The sequence below is a fragment of the Pongo pygmaeus genome, chromosome 1 (assembly GCF_028885625.2).
Source record: "Pongo pygmaeus isolate AG05252 chromosome 1, NHGRI_mPonPyg2-v2.0_pri, whole genome shotgun sequence".
Classification (NCBI taxonomy): domain Eukaryota; kingdom Metazoa; phylum Chordata; class Mammalia; order Primates; family Hominidae; genus Pongo; species Pongo pygmaeus.
Genome location: NC_072373.2, coordinates 37,958,179 through 37,984,048, shown reverse-complemented (window position 1 = coordinate 37,984,048; position 25,870 = coordinate 37,958,179). Strand labels below are relative to the sequence as shown.

Here is a 25,870-nt window from a genome sequence, read left to right as displayed (position 1 = left end):
TTTACCTAAAGAAACTAAACAAAAAAAAGCAAAGAATCCAAATCAAGCAGATAGAAAGAAATGACCAGGCTTGGTAGCTCAAGCCTGTAATCCCCAGCACTTTGATAAGCTAAGGCAGGAGGATCACTTGAGGCCAGGAGTTCAAGACCAGCATGGACAACATAGTGAGACCCTATCTCTACAAAAACAAAATTTTTTTTGAATGGCCAAGTGCAGTGGCTCATGCCTGTAATCCCAGCACTTTGGGAGGCCGTAGTGTGTGGAGTGCTTGAGCCCAAGTGTTCAAGATCAGCCTAGGCAACATGGTGAAACCACTTCTCTACAAAAAATACAAAAAAATTAGCCAGATGTGGTAGTATGTGCCTGTAGTCCCAGCTACTAGGGAGGCTGAGGTGGGAGAATCACCTGAGCCCAGGAAGTCAAAAAAAAATTAGCCAGGTGTTGTGGTGTGTGCCTGTAGCCTTAACTACTCTAGAGGCTGGGGCAGGAGGATCGCTTGAGCCTAGGTATTTGAGGCTGCAGTGAGTCAGCATTGCACCACTGTACTCCACTTGGGTGGCAGAGCAAGACCCCCATTTTTTTATGATTAATTTCTTGCTTTTATTTAAGATAGATCCCCCCCCATGTTTGTATTTGGATTTTGAGGCAAAAAAAGTAACATTTTAAAAATCCATTTGACAAATGTTTATTAGGCATCTGCCAAGTAACAGGCAGTAATCTAGATACTGTAAATAACAGTGAACTAAAGAGACAAATTTCCTAGCAAGTACATCATATAGTCAAGCTTTTAAACTGAATTTTGTATTATACATAAACATTTTTTCTTCTCTATCTTTTTTTAAAATTTATTTTTAAGTTCCAGGATACATATGCAGTACATGCAGGTTTGTTACACAGGTAAACATGTGCTATGGTGGTTTGCTGCACTTATCATGCCATCACCTAGGTATTAAGCTCCACATGCATTAGCTATTTATCCTGATGCTCTCTCTCCCCCGCCCCCACAACAGGCCCCAGTGTGTGTTGTTCCCTTCCCTGTGTCCATGTGTTCTCATTGTTCAGCTCCCACTTATAAGTGAGAACATGTGGTGTTTGGTTTTCTGTTCCTGTGTTAGTTTGCTGAGGATAATGGCTTCCAGCTCCCATCAGTGTCCCTGCAAAGGACATGATCTTATACCTATTTATGGCTGCATACTGTTCCATGGTATAAATGTACAACGTTTTCTTTATCCAGTCTATCACTGATGGGCATTTGAAGACCTCCGTTTCTTAAAAAAAAAAAAAAAAGAGAGAGAGAGAAGGAAATGATAAAGATCAGAGCCAAACATCAGTGAAACAGAAAACAGAAAAACAATAGAGAAAATCAGTAAAAGGTTGGTTCTTTGAAACAATAAAATTGTTCTTTAATCAACACAATTGATAAACCTTTAGCTATTCTGATCAAGGAAAAAATATAGAGAAAAGACACAAATACCAAAATTAGGAGTAAAAGATAGGACATCACTACCAACTCTATAGAAGTTAAAAGTATTATAAGGGAATATTATGAATGACTTTATGCCAACAAATTAGACAACTTAAATGGCCAAATTACTAGAAAGATGCAAATTAACAAAACTGATTCCAGAAGAAAGGGAAAATATCAATAGAACAATAATAAATGAAGAAAAATAATGTGACTAAAATGAATCGGTAATTAGAAATCTTTTCAAAAGGGAAAACCCAGGCCTGGATGGCTTCTTTTAAGGAAGAAGGATTACCAATCCTACAGTATTTTTTTTGGGAAATAAAAAGGAAATAATTTGTGACACATTTTATGAGACCAATATTACTCAGATATCAAAACCAGTCGAACACATCACAAGGAAAGAAAATTGCAGACAAGTATTCTTCATGAACATGTGTACAAAATTCCTTAATGAAATACTAGGTAACAGAATCCAGCAACATTTGAGAAGGATTAGGCAACAGAATGAGACCATGTCTCTAAAAAAATAAAGAGAAGAAGTCTGGGCATGGTAGCTCACTCCTGTAATCCTAGCACTTTGGGAGGCCGAGGCAGGCAGATTGCTTGAGGCCAGGAATTCGAGACCAGCCTCACCAGCATGGTAAAACCCCATCTCTACTAAAAATACAAAAATTAGCTGGGTGTGGTTCTGCATGCCTGTAATCCCAGCTTCTTGGGAGGCAGAAGCACTAGAATTGCTTAAACCTGGGAGGCGGAAGTTGCAGTGAGCCGAGATCTGGTGTTGCTGCACTCCAGCCTGGGCAACAGAGCAAGACTCTGTCTCAAAAAAAAAAAAAAGAAAAGAAAAAAGAAAATGATTATATACCATATTCCAGGAGTACAAGAATGGTTTAGTACTCCAGAATCAATTAATGTAATTTGCCACTTTAATAACGGAAAACCACGTCGTCATCCTAGTATACACATAAAATTTGTTTGACGAAATGTAACTTCCATTAATGATAAAACTCTCAACACACTAGGCATGGAAGAGAACTTCCTAAACTTCATAAAGAGTATCTACAAAAGACCCACAGCCAACATTATGCTTAATGGTGAAAGACAATGTTTTCTCACACTTCAGCATGTACTTGAAATTCTAGCTAGTGCAGTAAGGCAAGAAAAATTAAGTTATCTATATTGGAAAGAAAATAACTAAAACTTTATTTGCAGACATAGAAAATCCTAAGTAATCTGAATAAATTACTAGCACTAATAAACAAGTTTAGCAAGATCACTATTCAGAAATCGTATCTATATATGTGAGTAATACTCACCTAAACCAAAATTATAAAAACAATTCCAAGACCAGAAGTGGTGGCTCATGCCTGTAATCCCAGCACTTTGAGAGGCTAAGGTGGGTAGATCACCTGAGGTCAGAATTTCAAGACCAGCCTGGCCAACATGGCAAAACCCTGTCTCTACTAAAAGTACAAAAATTAGCCAGGTGTGGTGGTGCACACCTGTAATCTCAGCTACTCAGGTGGCTGAGGCACGAGAATTGCTTGAACCCAGGAGGTGGAGGTAGAAGTGAGCCGAGATCATGCCACTGCACTCCAGCCTGGGTGATAGAGTGATACTCTGTATCAAAAAATAAATAAAAATGAAAATAATTCCATTCCCAGTAGTGTCAGAAAGAATAAAATACATAGCATTAAACTTAGCAAAATAAGTGCAAGACATGTACACTTCTGAAAGAAACTAAAGATCTAAGTTGAGAGATACTCCATGTTCATGTATATTGTTAAGTATATTGTTAAGGTAGCAATTTTATCCTAATTAATCTATAGATGCAATGCACTCCCTACTAAAATCACATCAGGCTTAAAAAAGAAAAGAAATTGACAGGCTGATGCTACAAAAGTCTTAAAATAGTCAATGCAGTTTGGAAAAAGAACAAAGATTAAGGACTTACACTACCCAGTTTTAAAACTTATGAAGCCACAGCAATCACAGCAGTGTGCTGTTAGCTTAAGGATAGATAATACAGACTTAACGGAACAGAACTGGAAGTCCAGGATAAAACCCTTACGTTTATGGTCAGTTGACTTTTGACAAAAGCGTCAAGGTAATTCAGTGGGGGAAATGATAATTTTTTCAACAAATGGTGCTGAGACAATTATATATCCATATGCAAAAAAAAATCGTTATGCTATGTGCAAAATTTAACTCTAAATGGATCATAGACTTACATATAAGCGCTAAATAAAGTTTCTAGAAAATGGCAAGGAGAAAATTGTTGTGACTTTGGGTTAGACAGGTATTTTTTGGATATGAGAACAAAAACATTATCCACAAGAGAACGGAATTAATAAATTGAACTTCATCAAAACAGAAAAAAATCTGCTCTTCAAAAGGCACCATTAGTGGAATTAAAAGACAAGTCATAGACTGAGAAAAATATTTGCAAATCATATATGTAACAGAGGACTTTTATCTGAATATATAAAGGACTCTTATAATTTGATAGTAAGATAATCCAGTTTTTTAAAATGGGATAAAAAACATTTAAAAATTAGTATTATGTTTTAACTAAAGAACGGTTTTCTTTACACAATGGCTTATATATACATGAAAAGATGCTTCATAGCATTAGCCTTTAGGGAAATGCAAATTAAAACCACAATGAGATGTCACTACACACCCACTACAATAATAAAATAAAAAAGATTGCCAATACCAAGTGTTGGTGAGGGTGAGGAAGAATCAGAACTCTCATACATTGCTCGTGGGAACATAAAATGATACAGTCACTTTGAAAAACAGTTTGGCCATTTCTTAAAAAGTTAAAAATATACCTGCCATTGGATCAGCAGTTTTATTTCTACATATCCACCCCTATACCCCCAAAACGTATGTCTACACAAAGGCTTATTGTGAATGTTCATAGCAGCATTATATGTAATAGGCAAAAACTGGAAACAGTTCAGGTGTCTATCAGCTGGTGAGTAGATAACCACAATATGGTATATACATATAATGGAATATTATTCAGCAATAAAACATAGGCTACTGATACATGCTACAGATGGATGAACCTTAAAAACATATAAAGTGAAAGAAGTCAGACACAAACTATTGTTTGATTCCATTTGTATGAAATTTTTAGGATAGGCAAATCTGTGGAGCCCAGTGATGACCTGGGCTTGAGTCTGTGAGGTGTCACAGTGGGGACTTGTTGCATATAGGCAGAGAGAACTTTCCTTCCTCCTCTTCTTTTTTTTTTTCTTTTTTTGAGATGGTCTCACTCTGTCACCCAGGCTGGAACCGGTGCAATCACAGCACACTGCAATCTCGACCTCCTGGGCTCAAGCAGTCCTCCCACCTCAGCCTCCCATAGCTGGTACCACAGGCATTTGCCACCACACCCAGCTAATTTTTGTATTTTTTTGTAGAGACAAGGTTTCACCATGTTGCCTAGGCTGGTCTCAAACTCCTGGCCTCAAGCGATCTGCCTGCCTCAGCCCTCCACATTGCTGAGATTAATGATGTGAGCCACTGCGCCCGGCCTAGAAGGGAACTTTTTATGCTGATGGAAATGTTCTGAAACTGGATTGCAGTAATGGTTGCACAACTCTGAATTTTACTAAAAATCATTGAACACTTAGGGTAAATTTTATTATATACATACTATACCTCCACAAAAGTATAAAAAAGAAGACACATCAAATACTAATAAAATAAATATAACAAAATACAGTAATTAAAACGTAAAATAACAATTTTTCTTACTAGCATGAGTATAGTAATTTTTAAATTATTTTTATTGTAAGACTGAGCAAATGAATAAACGTGAAGTGGTTGAAAAAACCAGGGTTTTCACTGTGGAAGAAGGAAGACACCAATATGGAATGGAGGAAGACAAAGAAGAACCTGTGGGACTTGATCGAGATTTGAAATTAATCAATTTAAACTTACAATTTTTAGAATATTTCCTACCTCTGTAGCTGAAAAGGTCTAGAAATAGTGGTACCCTAATAGCAATGAACACACCTAGTGTTCAGTTCATGGTTTCTAAATACCATTCTCTACTAAAAGGAGCTAGTACTCCTTGATTACTCCTTGGTAAAATGGCTAGCTCTAAGGCTAAGTCAAGAAAGTGAACACAGAGAAAAAGAATAATTTTATAGTGGTGGAGAAGCCTTGTAGACATTACTGAATCAAGTGATCAAAATTAACATCATCAATAATGAGACAAATCAAAATTGTGTGACTCCTGTTAGGATGCATTGAGAAGAACACAGCATCACTGATGTGATATTCCTGCCAAAGATGTTGTTCTAGTTCAGAGTGCTATAACAAATTACCATGGGCTGGGTGGCTTAAACAACAGACTTTTATTTCTCACACTTCTAGAGGCTGAAAGTGCAAGATCAGGGTGCCAGGGTGATTGTATTCTTTGTGAATGCCCTCTTCCTGGTTTACAGAAGGTGGTTTTCTTGCTGTCTCAAATGACAGAAAGAGAGCTAGCTATTCTTTTTATAAGGACACTAACCTCATTCATGAGGGCTCCACCCTCATGACCTAATTACCTTGCAAAGCTGCCACCTCCAGGCCGGGCACCATGGCTCACACCTGTAATCCCAGTAGTTTGGGAGGCTGAGGCAGGCGAATCACTTGAGGTCAGGAGTTCAAGACCAGCCTGGCCAACATGGTGAAACCCCGTCTCTAATAAAAATACAAAAATTAGCCAGGTGTAATCCCAGCTACTCAGGAGGCTGAGGCAAGAGAATGGCTTGAACCCGGGAGGCGGAGGTTGCAGTGAGCTGAGATTGTGCCACTGCACTCTAGCCTGGGCAACAGAGCAAGACTCCATCTCAAAAAAAAAAAAAAAAAGCCACCTCCAAATAGCATCATGTTGGGATTAGAGTTTCAGTGTATGAATTTTGGGAGGTGACACAGAAAATTCATTCCATTGCAGATCCATAACCTAAATCTAATAATGAGAAATCATTATACATGCGTAAATTGAGAGACATTCTACAAAACAACTGTTCTGTAATCTTCAAAATTGTCATCATTAAAGTCAAGGTAAATCTGAAGAACTGTTCCAGATTGAAGGAGATTAAAGAGACATGCCATTTAAATGCAGTGCCTGATTCTGACCTGAATCCTTTAGCTATAAAGGACATCAATCTTTTGTATATAAAGGACTTGGAAAAACTTGAATGCTATTTGAAAATTAGAGGGTAGTAATGTATTAGTGTGAATTTCCTGATTTTGACCTCAAATTGTAGTTACATAGGAGAATGTCCTTGTTTGTTGGATGACAACTTACTGGAAGTACTGTATTTGCAACTTTTCTATAAGTTTTAGATTGGGGAAATACTAAAAGCATTCCTGTTACAGTAAAAAACCAGAAAAGGACATCTGCTATCTCTTGTTTTGAAGATACCAGCAAATTCAATTAAACAAAAATGCCCAGCCAGATCAATTAGGCAAGAGAAAGAAATAAAGGATATCCATATTGGAAAGGAAGAAGTCAAGTTATCCTTGTTTGCAAACAACATGATCTTAAATTTAGAAAAGCCCAAAGACTCCACCAAAAACTCTTAGAACCGACAAATGAATTTAGTAAAATCATAGGATACAAAATCAGCACACAAAAATCAGGAGTGTTTCTATATACTAGCAGCAATCAGCCTAAAAAGAAATCAAGAAATCAATCTCATTTACAATAGCTACAAAAAAATAAAATACCTAGGAATAAATGTAACTAAAGAACAAAGAAGTAAAATATCTCTACAAAGAAAACTGTAAGACACCAGTGAAAGAAATTAAAGGTGACAAAAAAAATGGAAAGATATCCCATGCTCTGGAATGGAAGAATTAATATTGTTTAAATGTCTGTACTACCCAGAGTGAGTTATAGACTCAGTGTAATCTCTATCACAGTACCAGTAATATTTTTCACAGAAATAGAAAAAAAATCCTGAAATTCATATGAATAGCTAAATGATCCTGAGCAAAAAGAAAAAAGATGGAGGCATCATACCACCTGATTTCAAATTATACTATGAAGCTATAGTAACCAAAACAGTATGGTACTATAAAAACAGACACACAGACCAATGGAACAGAATAGAGAACCCAGGAAGAAATCCATGTACTCTTAGCCAACTCATTTTCAACAACGGTAACAAGAACATACAATGGGAAAAAAATAGTCTCTTTAATAAATGGTACTGGGGCTGGCATAGTGGCCCATACCTGTAATTTCAGCACTTTGGGAAGCCAAGGCAAGAGGATTGTTTGAGGCCTGGAGTTTAAGACCAGCCTGGGAAACATAGTGAGACCCCCCATCTCTACAAAAAATTAAATATTAGCTGGGCATGGTGGTGTGTGCTTGTGGTCCCAGATATTTGGGAGGCTGAGGTGGAAGGATCACTTGAGCTTAGGAGTTTGAGGCTACAGTGAGCTGTGCGTGTCCCTCTGTACTTCAGCCTGGGCAACAGAGTGGGACCATTCTTAAAAAATAAAAATAAGTAAATAAATCTTGCTGGGAGAACTGGATATCCATGTGCAGAAGAATGAAACTAGATCCCCATCTTTAACCATATAAAAAACACCTTAGCCAGGCGCGGTGGCTCACACCTGTAATCCCAGCACTTTGGGAGGCTGAGGTGGGCAGATCACAAGGTCAGGAGTTCAAGACCAGCCTGGCCAACATGGCAAAATCCTGTCTCTACTAAAAATACAAAAATCAGCCTGGCGTGGTGGCAGGTGCCTGTAATCCCAGCTATGCAGGAGGCTGAGGCAGGAGAATCACTTGAACCTGGCAGGCGGAGGTTGCAGTGAGCCAAGATCGTGCCATTGCACTCCAGCCTGGGTAACAAGAGCAAGACTCCGTCTCAAAACAAACAAACAAACAAAAATAGCCACAATATATAAGGAACTCAATAGCAAAAACCGAATAATCCAATTTTTAAAATGAGTGAAAGACCTGAATAAATATTTGTCAAAAGAAGGTACACAGATGGTCAACAGATATTTGAAAAAAAATGCCCAACATCACTAATCATCAAGGAAATGCAAATCAAAACCACAATGAAATACTAACTCACCCCAGTTAAGATGGCTATTGCCAAAAGACAAAAAATAACACAAGCTGGTAGAATGCAGAGAAAGAGGAGCTCACCTACACTGTGGGAATGTAAAGTAGTACCTCCATGATGAAAAACAGTTTGGAGGTTCCTCAAAAAATTAAAAGTAAAACTACCATATGATCCAGCAATTCCGCTGCTGGGTATATATTTAAAAGAAAGAAAATCATAACATCGAAGAGATATCTGCAATCGGTGTTCCTATGTTTATTGCCTCACTATTCACAAATAGCCAAGGTATGGCATCATCTTAAGTGTCCATCAACGGATGAATGGGTAAAGAAAATGTGGTTATGTACATAGTGGAATATTATTTAGCTATAAAAAAGAATGAAATCATGTTATTTGCAGCAATGTGATTTGGAACTGGAGGTCATTATATTAAGTGAAATAAGCCAGGCACAGAAAGACAAATATCACATTGTTCTCTCACATGTGGGAGCTAATAAATTGGATCTCATGGAGGTAGAGAGTAGAATCATGGCTATGAGAGGCTGGGAGGGGAAGAGTAGAGGGCAGGATGAAGAGAAGTTAGTTAAGGAGTCCAAAAATATAGTTAGATAGAAGGAATAAGTTCTGGTGTTAGTAGTACAATAGAGAAATTACAGTTAACAATAATTTAGTTCATATTTTAAAACAGCTAGAAGAGAAGAATTGTAATATTCCCAACTCAAAGAAAAAATAAATTTTTGAGGTGATGGATATCCCAGTTACCCTGACTTAATAATTATAGATCATATACATGTATCAGAATACCACATTGTGCATCTATTGATTTGGCAAATAAGCTAATAAAGAAATTTAAAAAGAAACAAAATATCACATATAGTCCCAAAATATGTATAACTATGAAATATCAATTAAAAATATAAAAAATAAAAAACAAAATTGAGATATACATTGGAAAGGAGGAATGAAGTTACTATAATTATTAGGATGTGTGTTCTTACACCTAGACAACTCCAGAGAATCAACTGAAAGTTTATTTCTTTAAAAATTATGGGGGGAGGGTGGAACAAAAAGGCAGAACATAGAGGAATTTGAGGACAGTAAAACTATTTTATATGATAATTATGATGGTTAATACTCAGTGTCAACTTGACTGGATTAAAGGCTGAAAAGTTCCTGGCTGTGTCTGTGAGGGTGTTGCCAAAGGAGATTAACATTTGAGTCAGTGGGCTGTGAGAGATAGACCCACTCTTAATCTGGGTGGGCACAGTCTAATCAGCTGCCAGCAAGGCCAGAATAAAAAGCAGGCAGAAGAATGTGAAAAGACTAGACTGACTTAGCCTCCCAGCCTACATCTTTCTCCCATGCTGAATGCTTCCTGCCCTCGAATATTGGACTCCAACTTCTTCAGTTTTGGGACTCAGACTGGTTTCCTTGCTCGTCAGCTTGCGGATGGCCTATTGTGGGACCTTGTGATCATGTGAGTTAATACTCCTTAGTAATACAACATATACATATGTATATATAAAATAGTATATCCTATTAGTTCTGTCCCTCTAGAGAACCCTGATACAATAATATAATGGTAGATATATGTCATTCATTATACACTTGTCAAAACCCATAAAATTTACCACTCCAAGAATGAACCCTAATGTAAATCGTGGACTTTGGGTGATGATCATCTGTTAATGCAGGGTCATCGATTATAATATATTCCATTCTAATGCTGGATGTTGATAGTGAGGGAGGCTGTGCATGTATGTGGGCAGGGAGTATATAGGAACTCTCTGTACTTTCTTCTATGTGTATTTTGCTGTGAACCTAAAACTTCTCTAAAAAATAAAGTTTATTTAAAAACTAATAGAATTCAGTTAGATTTCTGTGTGAAAATGTGAATTTGGAAATCAATAATCTTTACATATATTGATACCTGTTAGAAGATTTTATGGAAAAAATCCTATTTACAGTGGAAATTTTTTAAAGCTACATAGGAATAAATTTGAGAAATATGCAAGGTATTATGAATAAAACATTTAAATACTGTAATGATACATGAAATAAATGAAAAGGCATACCATGTTCTTGGACAGGAATACTCTATATCATAAAGATATCAACTATTTTTAGGTTAAATTTTAATGACATTTAAATCCACCTTAAAATAAACCACAACATTTTTAGAGTAGAATGAGACAAGATTATTCTAAAGTTCTAGTTTAAAAAAAAAAGCAAGAATAGATTGTTCTAATAAGGGGGAGAACTAGCCATACCAGATATTGAGAAATATGAAAAATATAAAGTTAAAATATTGAGGTATTGACACATGGCTACATGGACAGATCAGTGAAATAGCTCAGGGGAAAAAAGCAATACATACAAAATGTGGCATATAACAGAGTCACCTCAAATCAGTAGGGAAAAGTTGACATATTTTAAAAATAATATTGAGACAACCAGCTATCTGCAGAAAAATTAAAGCTGAATTCATGCCTCAGCTTTGTATTGGGATAGATTCCAGATAGATCAAAGATTTACATGCAAAGAAATGAAACCATAAAAGAATTGAAGAAACCATGGGAAAGTTTTGAAATCTTAATCAGAGATGATTAAGAAATATATATACAAAGGCTTTCTATATATGTCACAAAGTCCCCAAACCCTGAGATAAACATTGATAGATTGAATACATATGTAGCCCAAGCCCAAAGACTCAGCAGTCATACTCCTAGGTATATTCTCCAGAGAAACTCATGCATTTTTATATCAGTGTACCTGTACAAGAATGTTCCTGGCAATGTTGTTCATAATTGTCAAAAAATAGAAGAAACTCAAATATCTATTAACAATAGAAAAGACAGATAAATTATAGTGTAGGTGTGTAGTAAAGAATTTCATCTTGCTCTAAGAGAAATCTAGCCCTTGCCCTTGACTTCTGGGAATTAATCTGTAAGCCCGATGGTCTCTAAACCCAGTGTCATGCTTGATAGGAGTACACTTTGAGCACCCTCTAATTTGAAAATCTGAAATACTTCAAAATCCAAAATTTTTGAACACCAGTATGACACCACAAGTGGAATATTTCACACCTGAAATTTACATGATGGGTCGCAGTCAAAGCACAGGTATATAACACACAGTTTATTCAGCAAACCCAAGGAAATAAAGACTCCCCTTCCAGCCCACTTTAGCTGCAGTATATCTTTTTTCCAGATTCCCCCATGCAAGCATGTCCGCAAAAGACAATAAAATGACATGTGTGCAGGCCACACACACCAAGTGGCAGGTTCCCCACAGTGCCCCACATAGGGCCAAGACCTACATGCATGATTCACTCTGGTTTTGTTTTGTTTTGCTTATTCTCTGTGGTGTAAAGATACTGTTACAGATGCCCAAAAGGCCTGCAGATACCCTTATGGGTAATAGTAATAAGAAAAATGAAGCATTTGTGTTTATATATAACAGAGAAAGTCAAGCGGCTGGAGAAACTGGACAGTGGTGTAAATGTGAAATGTCTTACAAAAGAGTAGGGTGTTGGACTCGTTATGTATATGACCTGAAGAAACAGAAACATGAACTGTTGAAGTTCTATGTTGAAAGGATAAAGAGAAGTCATTGAGAAAAAAAAACAACAACATTGCCTAAAGCTGAAAATGAAAGTCTCAATTGTGTATTGAAAGAGTGGATCTGCCAGCATTGCAGTGAACATTATGTCACTTAATGGTTTGCTGATCATGAAACAAAGATGTATAATAATGAACTGAAAATTGAAGGGAACTGTGAATATTCAACAGGTAATTGCAGAAATGTTTAAGAAGACATGGCATTAAACTTTTAAAGATTTGTGATGATAAAACATCTCCATGAAGCAGTGGAGAAATTTATTGGTGAGTTTGCCAAAATCATCGCTGATGAAATCTGATGCCAGAACAAGTCTGTAATGTGGATGAAATACCACTGTTTTGGAATTATTGCCCTGGAAAGACACTGACTACAGCTGATGACACAGCCCCTATAGAATTAAGGATGTCAAAGACAGGATAACTGCTGATATGGGCTAATGCAGTAAGCAAACATTAAGTGTAAATTTGTTGTGATAGGCAAAAGCTGTGTCCTTGCTGTTTTCAGTAGGTGAATTTCTTATATGTCCGTCGTTATGCTAACAAAATAGCTTGAATCACCGGGAACATCTTTTCTGATTGGTTTCACAAAAATTGTATATTAGTGGCTCAGGCTCACAGCACAGAAGCTGCACTGGGTGATGACTACAAGATTTTTAAAAATTCCTTGACAACTGTTCTGCTCATACTCTAGCTGAAATTCTCATAAAAAATAATGTTTATGTCATGTACTTTCCCCCAAATGTGACTATTAATTCAGCCATGTGACCAGAGTATCCTTAGATCAATGAAGAGTAAATATAAAAATGTTTTTTTGAATAGCATGCAACAGCAGTGAACAGGGGCATGGTTGTGGAAGGTTTTCAGGAGTTTAGGATGAGGTTTGCCATCTATGCTGTTGCCAGCACTTGGAGCACAGTGATTAAAGACAAATTTGTGCATGCTTGGCACAACCTCTGGCCTGTGACTGTGTTCAGTGATGATGAACAAGATGGTGACTTTGAAGAATTCCATATGTCAAATGAGAAAAAATGATGTCTGGCCTGCTTATATATGCAAGAAAATACTCCTTCAGAGTCCTGAAAGCTGGAAAATGGGTATTGAAGTTTTTAACATTGATAATGAGACTCCAGTTGTTCATTCATTGACCAGGGATGAAATAGCTGAAATGGTTCTGAGTCAAGGTGATCATGAAAATGGTGACAATGAAGATGAATATTGTTAACACTGTAGAAAAAATACCTACAGACAACATGATTGTCTAGGCCTGTTTGTGTTGCTATAAAGGAGTGCCTGAGGCTGGTTAATTTATAAAGAAAAGAAGTTTACTTAGGCCTGGCACAGTGGCTCACACATGTAATCCCAGTTCTTCAGGAGGCTGAGGCAGAAGGATTGCTTGAGCCCAGGAGTTTGAGAATGGCTTGGGCAATGTAGCAAGAACCCCATCTCTACAAAAAGTTTTAATAATTAGCCAGGCCTGGTGGCACATGCCTATAGTCTCAGCTACTCAGGGGGCTGAAGCAGGAGGATCTCTTGTGGTCAGAAGTTCAAGGCTGTAGTGAGCTATGTATGATGTGCCACTGCACTCAGCCTGGGCAACAGAGTGAGACCCTGTCTCTAAAAAAAGAAGAAAAGAGGTTAATTTGGTTTATGGTTCTGCAGGCTGTACAAGAATGGCTCCAGCATCTGCTTCTGGCAAGAGACTGAGGCTGCTTCCACTCATGGCAGAAGGTGAAGGGGAGCCTGCACCTGCAGATCTCATGGTGAGAGAGAAAGCAAGAGAGAGAGGAAGAGGTACCAGGCTCTTTCAACAACCAGTTCTAGGTGAACTGTTGTGGGAACTAATAGAGTTAGAACTCACTCATTACTGAGAGAATGGCACCAAGACATTCATGAAGGATCTGCCACCATGATCCAAACACCCCATTAGGCCCCGCTTCCAACATTGGGGATCAAATTTCAACATGAGGTTTGGCGAGTCAAATATCCAAACAATAGCAATGGTGAAAATGTGTGATGGGCTTATTGAAGGGATAGAACAGTGTACATTTATAAAAGAACAAGAAATCATCACAGTTGATAATGTCAAAGAGAGACTTCTAAATCAAAAGCATTGTTAATGAGGCAGATGACTCTGGAGGAAACATTTTAAAAAGCCATCCAGCAGAAAGCCTTCTTATCCTTAGAAGACCCACTTCTTGGTCTCTCACCTGCTTCTGATAACTTAAAAAAATGGTGTATAGTAACCTTTTAATCAAAACACAGCATGATAGGTGGGGACTGAAAGCCTGTCATTGTTTGTTGTTGCTGTTGTTTAACAGCTGATACAGGTGTTCTGGTGATGCTACTGTGCTGCTTAGTTACCTTGAATGCATTATTTTTTCACTCTATTACTGGTATGTCATATTTTTTGCTGTTATGTACTTATGTGTGAATAAGTATAGGAAAAGGATTCCTTATCAGTAGCGAATAAATAAATTCAGAGTCAGGAATGATGGTGATGCCAAACAACCACAGATTACCCACATGGGTAGTGGTTGAGGTAGTGACACCTTTGTTTTCTGATGGTACGATGCATGCAAATTTTATTTTATGCACAAAATTATTAAAAATTACATAGGTCAGGCACGATGGCTTATGCTTGTAATCCCAGCACTTTGGGAAGCCGAGGCAGGCAGACCTCTTGAGGTCAGGAGTTCTAGACCAGCCTGGCCAACGTGGTGAAACCTCGTCTCTACCAAAAATACAAAAATTAGCCAGCCATGGTGATACGCACCTATAATCCCAGCTACTCCGGAGGCTGAGGCACAAGAATCTCTTGAATCCTGGAGGCAGAGGTTGTAGTGAGCCAAGATCGTGCCACTGCACTCCAGCCTGGGTGACAGAGCAAGACTCTGTCTCAAAAAATTATTGGCTGGGTGTGGTGGCTCACACCTGTAATCCGAGCACTTTGGGAGGCCGAGGCGGGTGGATCACAGGAGTTTGAGACCAGCGTGGCCAACATGATGAAATCTTGTCTCTGCTAAAAATACAAAAATTAGCTGGGTGTGGTGGAGCGTGCCTATAATCCCAGCTACTTGGGAGGCTAAGGCCACAAGAATTGCTTTAACCTGGGTGGTGGAGGTTGCAGTGAGCCGAGATCCCGCCACTGCACTCCAGCCTGAGTGGTAGAGCGAGACTCTGTCTCAAAAAAAAAAAAAAAAACTATTGTATAAAATTACCTTCTGGCTATGTGTTTAAGGTATATGTGAAATATAAACTAATTTTATTAATTTATTTATTTGATTTGAGACAGGGTCTGTCTCTGTCACCCAGGCTAAAGTGTAGTGATGCAATCCTAGTTCACTGCAGCCTTGAACTACTGGGCTCAAGTGATCCTCCCACCTCAGCCTCCTGAGTAGCTGGAACCACAGGTGCATGCCACTGTACCCGGCTAATTTTTAATTTTTTTTCTAGAGACGTGATCTCTCTATGTTGCACAGGCTGGTCTCAAACTCCTGGCCTCAAGGGATCCTCCTGCCCCAGCATCCTGAGTAGCTGGGATTACAGGCATGAGCCACTGAGACCAGCCTTGAATTTTGTTTTTAGAACTTGAGTTCTATCCTTAAGATATCTCATTCTGTATATGTGAATATTCCAAAATAAAAAAATATTTAAGATTAGAAATACTTCTGGTCCCAGGAATTTTGGATAAAGAATACTCAACTTGTATCTTTGTTTGCCTGTAGGCCTTGGGTCATGTGATTTATGATAGGGCTGGCCACACCAGATAGTCTAAAAATGTGATTTAGGATGGGGAAAAAATCAATTTTAAAAGGTCTTACAACCCAGTAGACAAACGTGCAGAAGATATGACCAGACAGCTCACAAAAGGAAGATATAAATGCCTCTTAAATTTATTTAAAGATGCTCAAACTTACTCATGGTAACAAAAATGAAGATTTTAATTAAAAATGTCATTTTTCACCTATCTAAATAGTTAAAAGATTCCAAAGTTTGTTTTCACATCATGTGATAACATGGGGAACAAGGTTCGGGGAAGTATATGTACTTTCTGCTGATGGGGAAGAACATTGATTCAGCGTCAGTGGAGGGCAATATGACAATATCTATTAAAATTAGAAATATGTATAATCCAGAGTCCTCAATTACACTTCTAGTAATTTATTCACACACCTTTAAAACCACATGTTTACATGTTATTTGTAGCAATATTATATGTAAAAGATTGGAAACAACATAAATGTCCATCTGCAGTAGGCTGATTAAATTCTGGAATCTCTATACAATGGAATATATTGCAATAAAAAAATACTAAGTAATCCTTTGCTTACTGATTAGGAATGGCCTTCAAGTTATAGCCACACAGGATGGTGTGTAAAAATATGTTACCATTTATGGAAGTAGTGGTGTTGAAGGGAAGAACATATATATTTAGTGGCCTATAAATGCATACAAGTGTCTTTGGAAAGATATGCAAAAAAATTGTAAGATTTGTTGTTATCTTTGGGAAATATTATGGACTAAATGTGTTCCTCCAAAATTCATATGCTGAAATCCTAATCCCCCAATGATGTATTAGATGGTGGGGCCATTGGGAGGTAATTAGGTTTAGATGAGATCATGAGATTAGATACTCCATGATGGGATTAGTGTTCTTGTAACAAGAAGAAGAGGCCAGGCGCGATGGCTCACCCTTGTAATTCCAGCACTTTGGCAGGCTGAGGCAGGCGGATCACTTGAGGTCAGAAGTTCGAGACCAGCCTGGCCAACATAGAAAAACCCCATCTCTACTAAAAATACAAAAATTGATGGGGCGTTGTAGTGCACGCCTGTAATCCCAGCTACTTGGGAGGCTGAGGCAGGAAAATTGATTGAACCCAGGGGACGGAGGTTGCAGTGAGCCGAGATTGCACCACTGCACTCCAGCTTGGGTGAAAGAGTGAGACTCCATCTCAAAAAAAAAAAAAACTTAAAAAGAAGAAGAGATATTAGAGCTTCCTCTCTCAACTCTGTGGGGATACCATGATAAGAGGTAGTCTGGAGACCAGGAAGTGGGCCCTAACCAGACATTGAATTTTATGACAACTTAATCTTGGGCTTCCAAATCTCTAGAACTGTGAGAAATGTCTGTTGTTTAAGCCACCCACCTGTGGCATTTTGTTATAACAACCGTAAGTGACTAAGGGAAAATTTAGATGGCTGGTTGACAGGTAGAAAGGAGATGTTTTGCTTTTTAAATTTTGGGCCACTGCTAAAAAATAAGGTCTGTGTGTCTTTTCTTATTGAAGCAATCATTAATATGTTTTGTTTTAAGGACAAAATATGAAACACCAAGAAAAAGAAAGAGAAGGAAAAAAAGGAGTAAACAACCACATATGTCATCTTTCCAAGGTATCATGTGCTTCATGTTTAAGAAATTTATTTTGCAGTACTTTTCGTAGTTGGTTTACATTTTTTTTTTTTTTTTTTGAGATAGGGTCTCACTCTGTCGCCCAGGCTAAAGTGCAGTGACACGATCACAGCTCACTGCAGCCTCAACTTCCCTGTGCTCAGGCAGTTCTCCCACCTCAGCCTCCCGAGTAGCTGGGACTACAGGCGTGTGCCCATCACATCTGGCTATTTTTTGTAGACACGGGGGTTTGCCGTGTTGCTCAGCCTGGTCTCAAACTGGGCTCAAGAAATCCTCCTGCCCTGGCCTCCCAAAGTGCTGGGATTAGAGGCATGAGCCATCATACCCAGCCTGGTTTACACATCACAGTGTACGACATGTTAAGGAAAAAATTATGTGTATAATTTTTCTTGTTGGTTATATAAACTGCATACTTTAAAATTTAGATATATATTGTCATCTCTTAAATATATCAAGAAAAGTAACAATTCCACATGCTTCAAAGCATCAAAAATTGCCAATTGGATTTTATCTCTGTACCCTGAGATGACATTCAGTGAACAGGTATCTCTTTCAAAATTTATTTTTGAAAATATGTATTAACATAGCATAGTTTTATATAATGTTCTTGAAGTCAGGTGATATAATTAAAATACAGAATTACAATATCCTTAGAAAAAACATTTATTGAAAATAACAAATGGGCCAGGCATGGTGGCCTATAATCCCACCACTTTGAGAGGCCAAGCCGGGAGCATTGCTTGAGGCAAGGAGTTCAGATCAGCCTGGACAGCATAGTGAGACCCCATCTCTATAAAAAAAATTTTTTAATTAACCAGGTGTAATGGTATGCATCTATAGTTCTAGCTACTCAGGAGACTGGAGTGAGAGGATAGTTTGGGCCCAGGAGATCGAAGTTACAGTGAACTGTGATTACACCACTGCACTCAGAGTGAGACCCTGTCTCAACAAAAAAAAATTTTTTTTTGGGACGGAGTCTTGCTCTGTTGCATAGGCTGGAGTGCAGTGGCATGATCTCTGCTCACTGCAATCTCTGCCTCCCAGGTTCAAGTGATTCTCCTGTCTCAGGCTCCCGAGTAGCTGGGACTACAGGTGCATGCCACCACGCCTGGCTAATTTTTGCATTTTTAGTAAAGAAGGGGTTTCACCACATTGGTCAGGCTGGTCTCGAACTCCTGACCTCAGGTGATCCACCTGCCTTGGCCTCCCAAAATGCTAGGATTACAGGCGTGAGCCACTGTGACCTGCCAAAAAAAAAAAAATTTTAAGTAAAAATGTCCTATGACTCTCAAATATGATCAAAATGACAAAGTTGGTTTTCATTTTGTATGGAATAGTTAGGATACTATCTGCCCTAACAAATCAGGTGCTTTACAAATTTACATTTAGAAATTGCTTTAACTTGACGTGGCGAGCTGGCTTACACCTGTAATCCCAACGTGGCGGCAGACACCTGTAATCCCAGCTATTCAGGAGGCTGAGGCAGGAGAATGGCTTGAACCCAGGAGGTGGAGGTTGCAGTGAGCCGAGATCACGCCATTGCACTCCAGCCTGGGCACCAACAGCAAAACTTCGTCTCAAAAAAGAAAAAAAAATTACTTTAACTTGCTTAATATGGTATCTGAACTTGAACACTTCATGTCTGTATTTGTGACTATGCTTCTTATTTTATATTTATTCACGCTTTTTTTCTATGGACTCCAAGAAGGCAGAAACTAATAGAAAATAAATACTTCCGTAAGGGTACAATTCCATGGGTGCCCAGAGCAATTATTAATCTGTTTCACATTGGTAGATCATGTAGTCCTCCCCAAAGGAGATGGCAGTATTTGAATCAAATCTTAAAGGATGAGTAAATTTTACTAGGCAGAAAAAAGGGTAAAGAGCATTCCAGTCTGAGGGAAAAGCATTAGCAAAGGCAAAGAGGAACAAAAGTTCATTTTGGATCAGGATATTTGCAGTTGAAACTGGAACATAAGATGAGAAGTGGCATGTAGTAAGAAATGAGACCAAAGGAGTAGTTTGGGACTAGTTTGGATTTTACTCTGTAGGCATTGGGAACATTTGAACATCTTAAAACAGAAACGACATTTTCTAACCTTTGTTCTAGGAATATAATTCAATATCATAATGATTTGGAAGGAAAAAACCTACAGGAAGCTGTTGTAGCCTAGTGAGGAAGATAAATATTAATACAGCCAATTTATAGATCAGACTAAAGACAATGATTAGGGCATTGAAAAGAACAGATAGAAGAGATATTGCAAAGGTAAAATCTGTATGACCTAGTAACTGGATATAGAAAGTCTGGAAGACATAGTTTTATAGAAATTCATTGTTTTAATGGGATAAATCTTATTAAAGGATCATCCTAAATGGTTTTTTAATACTATGCACAAAGTTCCCAAATTTAAAGCATACAAATTTTGGAAATTGAAAGTTTTACAAAATGGATGATTCCTTTAAAATAAGTTTAATAAAGATTGGTGGACTTCAGGCAGACTTGGCAGGATACAAGTTTTCATACTCAGTAGAGGACTCTTGTAAGTCATAGGTACCCTATAGTGTTATAGTATCAACCCACCTTGGTGTGATTGGTGTCCTTATTTGCCACATAATCAACTAGTCAAGTTGTAGAAGAGGAATAATCTGGTTAATAAATAATTAAACCTTATCAGATTCTAAAATTAATGTTTGACAGATAAAGGATTTAAATATACTTAACTTTATAAATACCATCAGATATTTTTCCTAGGAAAAAGGTAATACAGTTCTTGCTGATGGTATTTATAAAGTTAAGTATAGTTAACCCTTTAACAACATGATTTGAACTTCAGGAGTCCACTTACATGTAAATTTATTTCAACCAAACGTGGATTGACAATTCAGTATTTGTGGGATGTGAAACCTGCATATACTGAGGGCCAGCTTTTTGTCGGCTGGTTCCACAAAGCTAACTGTAAGACTTGAGTATGCGTGAATTTTGGTATATGCAGAGGTCATGGAACCAAACTTCCATATCGACTGAGGGACAACCGTATCTCAAAATAAACATTGCATTGTGTTTTTACAGTTCTTTATACTCTATAAAAACATTTCATTTGTGTTTAGTACACACTTGAACTAAAATTTCTAAGTAATTCCTACATTGCAAATGTTTGTTTTGTAGTAAATTGGAGGTAAATAGAGTCATTTGCTTGGAAAATTTTCTTGGAGGCCACAAATCCAGTGTCTAATGCAAGCAATGTCTAATGCAAGCATTCTGTCATAAACTGTTTCATTGGGATGGGGCACTCTACTATATAATTGATAGGCTGGGATTTGCCACCAACTGACCAACTGTTACAAGGATTTGGATAATTATAAAATTACTTTTCTTCCTTTAAAATCTCCAGCACAGGCCGGGCATGGTGGCACAGTCCTGTAATCCCACCACTTTGGGAGGCTGAGGCAGGTGGATCACTTGAGGTCAGGAGTTCAAGACCAGCCTGGCCAACATGGTGAAACCCTGTCTCTACTAAAAATTACTGGGTATGGTGGTACGTGCTTGTAATCCCAGCTACTTGGGAGGCTGAGACATGAGAATCGCTTGAACCTGGGAGGTGGAGGTTGCAGTGAGTCTAGATGGCACCACTGCACTCCAGCCTGGGCGACAGAGCGAGACTCCATCTCAGAAAAAAAAAAAAAAAAAGAAAGAAAATCTCCAGCATATAACAATTGTGCATAATGTCAGGGCTGAATCAGTGGATGTCATCTCAAAATAATAATAATAATAATAATAATAAAGCTTTTAATTTCTCAGTGCTTAGTATTGACCTGCTTCTTCTCCAGAGCTCTTCATATTAGTAGATTTACAACCCAAGCCTGATCTGGGGATCATTCTTGATTATTCTCTCTCACCATTCCCCTGCCATTACTACCACACATGCATTTTTAGTGACAGTTATTATAGGTTTGGTCTCTTGAAAGCTCTTTTTTTCTTTTTAGCTTACAAAGACTAAAAAGTGAATCTTCAAATTCCCAGCCTCCCTTACAGCTAGCAATAGCCATTTAGCACAATTTCTGGCCCCAGTGATATAAGGTAAAATTCTTATAATCTTAGAAACATAATTCTTTTTTTTGAAACAGAGTCTTGTTCTGTCGCCCAGGCTGGAATGCAATGGCACGATCTCGGCTCACTGCGACCTCTGCTGCCTGAGTTCAAGCGATTCTCCTGCCTCAGCCTCCCCAGTAGCTGGGATTACAGGTGCCTGCCACGATGCCCAGCTAATTTTTGTATTTTTAGTAGAGATGGGGTTTCACCATCTTGGCCAGGCTGGTCTTGAACTCCTGACCTCCTGATCCACCTGCCCTTTGCCTCCCAAAGTGCAGGGATTACAGGCATGAACCACTGCATAGAAACATAATTCTAAGATGAGAGTTAAATAGGTTCAAATTAGAATACAATAGATTGGGGGCATGTGCCCAAGTTTCATTTAACTCATTGAGGGAACCGGTAGGATGAAAAAGTTAGTTGAAATGATAATATTAAAAACTTGGTTATTGTTTTTTATAATGAATGAGGGAAAAAGGAATGCTGAGATAAGATTGCTAAATTAGATACAAAACTGGTTAAGTTCTATAGAGCAATGAAAGTATAATCTTTAAAGTTACCCTTTCTACTGGTCAGAAAAGAGAATTGTCACACTTCATCCATTTTATTTAAGTTAGTCTCTAGCTATAAAATTGTTTGTTATGTAGATATATGAGCTCCAAGCCATAGTGAATACAGTGTCCAACAAAATTACTTTCCCTGGAGAATTAGATGACTGTTAGGCAGCCTTTTTAAACAGTGCTCTAGCATGACATTAAAAGGTCATGCAGCTATCGCTTAACCTTATTTCCAAGTTTTGAATATTCTCCTTGATAGCTGCAATAATGAATACTCTGAACTTTACTCAGAGTTAAAACTTTTTCCCTTCCTAGCATTAGTCTGGATACCTGCAGTGGCAGAGAGCTCTTCTTTCCTCTTGTACTAGACCAGAATAAAGGGGTACAAAAACAAAACCTCCCTTCACTCTCTGCCAGGCTGTGGTTGGGGTCTAGCAATCTAGGCAGCAGAGTCAACAGCAGTGTTAACAGCAGGATGGCATCAGATACTACTGGATAATGTTAACTATGCTGAAGAACAAATATGCTTATATACCAAATACCAGACTGTAATGTTGTGATGATTTCTGGGAAAAAGGAAAACTATAATAAAGTGAGAATAAATAAAATGAAAAAAAAGTTTTAAGAGAAAAAAGGATAAAGATACAATAGGAATTAACATTTAATATGTGCAAAATATTGTATCCCATTATAAACTGTTGTACCTCCCTAAAATATGTGGCCAGTTGTACAATCTAAGATAACTCTAAAATATTACTTGGTAATTGGAATTGGGTTTTATTTTTGTGAATTAAAAACTCACTAATGAGTCTCACCCTCAAAAAATTTCCGCAAAACTAAGTACTTGGTTGATTTGAAATAATTTAAGGTTAAAAGTTGCTGAACATTCCAACCTTCAAAATAAGTATTCAAAATTTGCAAATCAAAGAAATTTACTGTCAGTTATTTTCATTTCCATTCATTTCTATTTAGTCTTTATAAATCCTTGTTTGTGTTTTTTCCACATAGAATAACCTCATCATTTGAAATTTAGATTTTTAGAGTTGAAGTTTATTTTTATCCCCATTTTTTAGGCCACAGGAAATGGAGTCTGAAATAAAGCCACTGTATCTAAAACATTTATTTAATGGTAAAACCTGATGATTAATAGTATTATTAGCATTTTAAAGACTATATGTTTAGAGTTTGAAGTAAAGCTCCAGTGTTAATTTAACTTACTTTTCAAGGCTTAGCATGTTCTCATCTAAAAACAATGATATCCAAAATTTCTGTTTTCTACTGTAAGTATTATGTATAATAAAATAGGTAGTGAATCTATTCAAATCTGTTCCGCTTATTGTCTGCAGAGGGGCTGAAACCGGGCTGACCTTTTTGATTTCCAAACTCAGCGTTTTGGTGTAAGGCGGACAAAGAAGGATGCAGAGCCCAGCACTGTGAAGCCTACAAAAACATTGACGCGCTGGCTTGGGGATTTGAATTTGGACATCTTTCACACCGAGTTCAGACTCATGAAACCAATCTTCAGATGCTCTGTAAACCACATAATAAAGAGTTTGGAAATTATATTTTGTTTTTGAAGGCCCACATGCAAAACTTGAGAGCCTCAAATCTAAGCCAGTTGTGGCAATTCTAGGCTACTTTTTTTTTATATTCAGGTATGTTGTAGGGAAGGAGGAGAATAAGTCTGCTTTCTTGAATATTATGCCTAATTAATTATGTATAAAATACTTTTACCAAAGTTCTATGCAAGGCAGAAGACTTACAGATGGCATGAAAAAGGTAAAGTCTTTTTCCATGTTTGGTTTTTTTTTTTTTTTTTTTTTTTTTGAGACAGAGTTTTACTCTGGCCACCCAGGCTGGAGTGCAATGGGCCAATGTCGCCTCACGACAACCTCCGCCTCCCAGGTTCAAGTACTTCTCCTGCCTCAGCCTCCTGAGTATCTGGGACTACAGGCCCACGCCACCATGCCAAGCTAATTTTGTATTTTTAGTAGAGACATGGTTTCGCTATTTTGGCCAGGCTGGTCTCGAACTCCTGACCTCAGGTTATCTGCTCCCCATGGCGTCCCAAAGTGCTGGGATTACAGGTGTGAACTACCGTGTTTGGCCTCTGTGTACTTCTTTTTTGTTGTTATTGTTTTTGAGACGGATTTTCACTCTTGTCACCCAGGCTGGAGTGCAGTGGTGCCATCTCAGCTCACTGCAACCTCCGTCTCCTGGGTTCAAGCGATTCTCATGCCTCAACCTCCCAAGTAGCTGGGATTACAGGTGCACGTCACCACGCCCAGCTAATTTTTGTATTTTTAGTAAAGACAGGGTTTCACATTGGCCAGGCTGGTCTCGAACTCCTAACCTCAGGTGATCTACCCACTTCAGTCTCCCAAAGTGCTGGGATTACAGGTGTGAGCCACCGCACCCGGCCCATGTACTTCTTACTTAGTTTTTCTTCCCATGTTTTGCGTTTACATTTGCAATTATGTCTTCTTTTTTCAACAAATATTACAGGTTTTCATAATCTCAAATATTTGTTTTTAGAGCATGATGTAATAATGTTCCTTTGCATTAGGTACACTGATTATGAGTTTCCAACAAAAAGTTTTCAGGTCTAAAAATGATCACATCATGCAGTATACCCAGGAATCAAACCTGCACATCTATCCCCTAAGTCTAAAATGAAAGTTGAAAAAAATAAAAATTATATAATAAAAAAATTATCACCGCTTTTTATAAAATAAGAAAGCAGACCAAGCGTGGTGACTGAGGCTTGTAATCCCAGCACTTTAGGAGGCCAAGGCAGGCGGATTGCTTGAGCTCAGGAGTTTGAGACCAGCCTGGCCAAAATGGTGAAACCCTGTCTACAAACACACACACACACACACACACACACACACACACACACACAAATTTAGCCAGGCATGGTGGCACATGCCTGTAGTCCCAACTACTCAGGAGGCTGAGGTGCAAGGATTGCTTGAGCTTGGGAGGCAGAGGCTGCAGTGAGCCAAGATCACACCACTGCACTCCAGCCTGGGCGCCAGAGCAAGACTCTGTCTACAAAAAAACAACAAACAAAAACAGAAAGCAGTTTTCCAGGTAAGCCTTTTATGTTGCCTTTGATAGTTTTATAGATCCTTGGGATTTTAGCTCACTTGGGTATATGACTGAATGTGTATCCGTCTAACCGTGTATTTGATATTTGCTTTTAAAACAAACTCCTGTTAGAAGTAAATGATGAAAGAGAGGGCTAGGTTATTTTTTTTATATTCATTCATTCATTCATTCATTCATTCAGGGTCTTGCTGTGTCACCCAGGCTGGAGTGTGAGAGTATGATCATGGCTCACTGCAACCTAGAGCTCTTGGATTCAAATGATCCTCCCGCTTTAGCCTCCCAAGTAGCTGGGACCACAGGTGCACACCACCATGTCCAGCTAATTTTTGAATTTTTTTGTAGAGACATGGTCTTTCTGTGTTGCCCCGGCAGGTCTCATACTTCTGGGCTCAAGCAATGGCCCCACCTTGGCCTCCCAAAATGAAGATTACAAGTGTGAGCCACCATGACTAGTTGATTTTTTTTTAATTGGAAATTTTGGTACTGTTATGTTGTCATTGAGGCAGACAACTTAAAA

At 38.1% G+C, this 25,870-nt stretch overlaps 1 protein-coding gene across 10 annotated transcripts in view; it reads left to right on the top strand.

Moving 5' to 3' along the window:
• Positions 1–23,805, top strand: part of LOC129033637 (putative uncharacterized protein encoded by LINC00467 homolog) — a 76,143-nt gene extending 52,338 nt beyond the window's left edge. For 3 of the 10 annotated variants that reach the window (XR_010127757.1, XR_010127755.1, XR_010127756.1), the window contains exons 6-7: positions 17,497–17,573; positions 23,589–23,805. The gene's annotated coding sequence lies outside the window, so the exon portion shown is untranslated. Of the gene's footprint in view, positions 1–13,841; positions 13,974–17,496; positions 17,574–21,740; positions 21,858–23,588 lie in introns of those variants that run through there. The other 7 variants (XR_010127758.1, XR_010127762.1, XR_010127760.1 and 4 more) reach the window with 6 other exon arrangements.
• Positions 23,806–25,870: the final 2,065 nt, after the last annotated feature.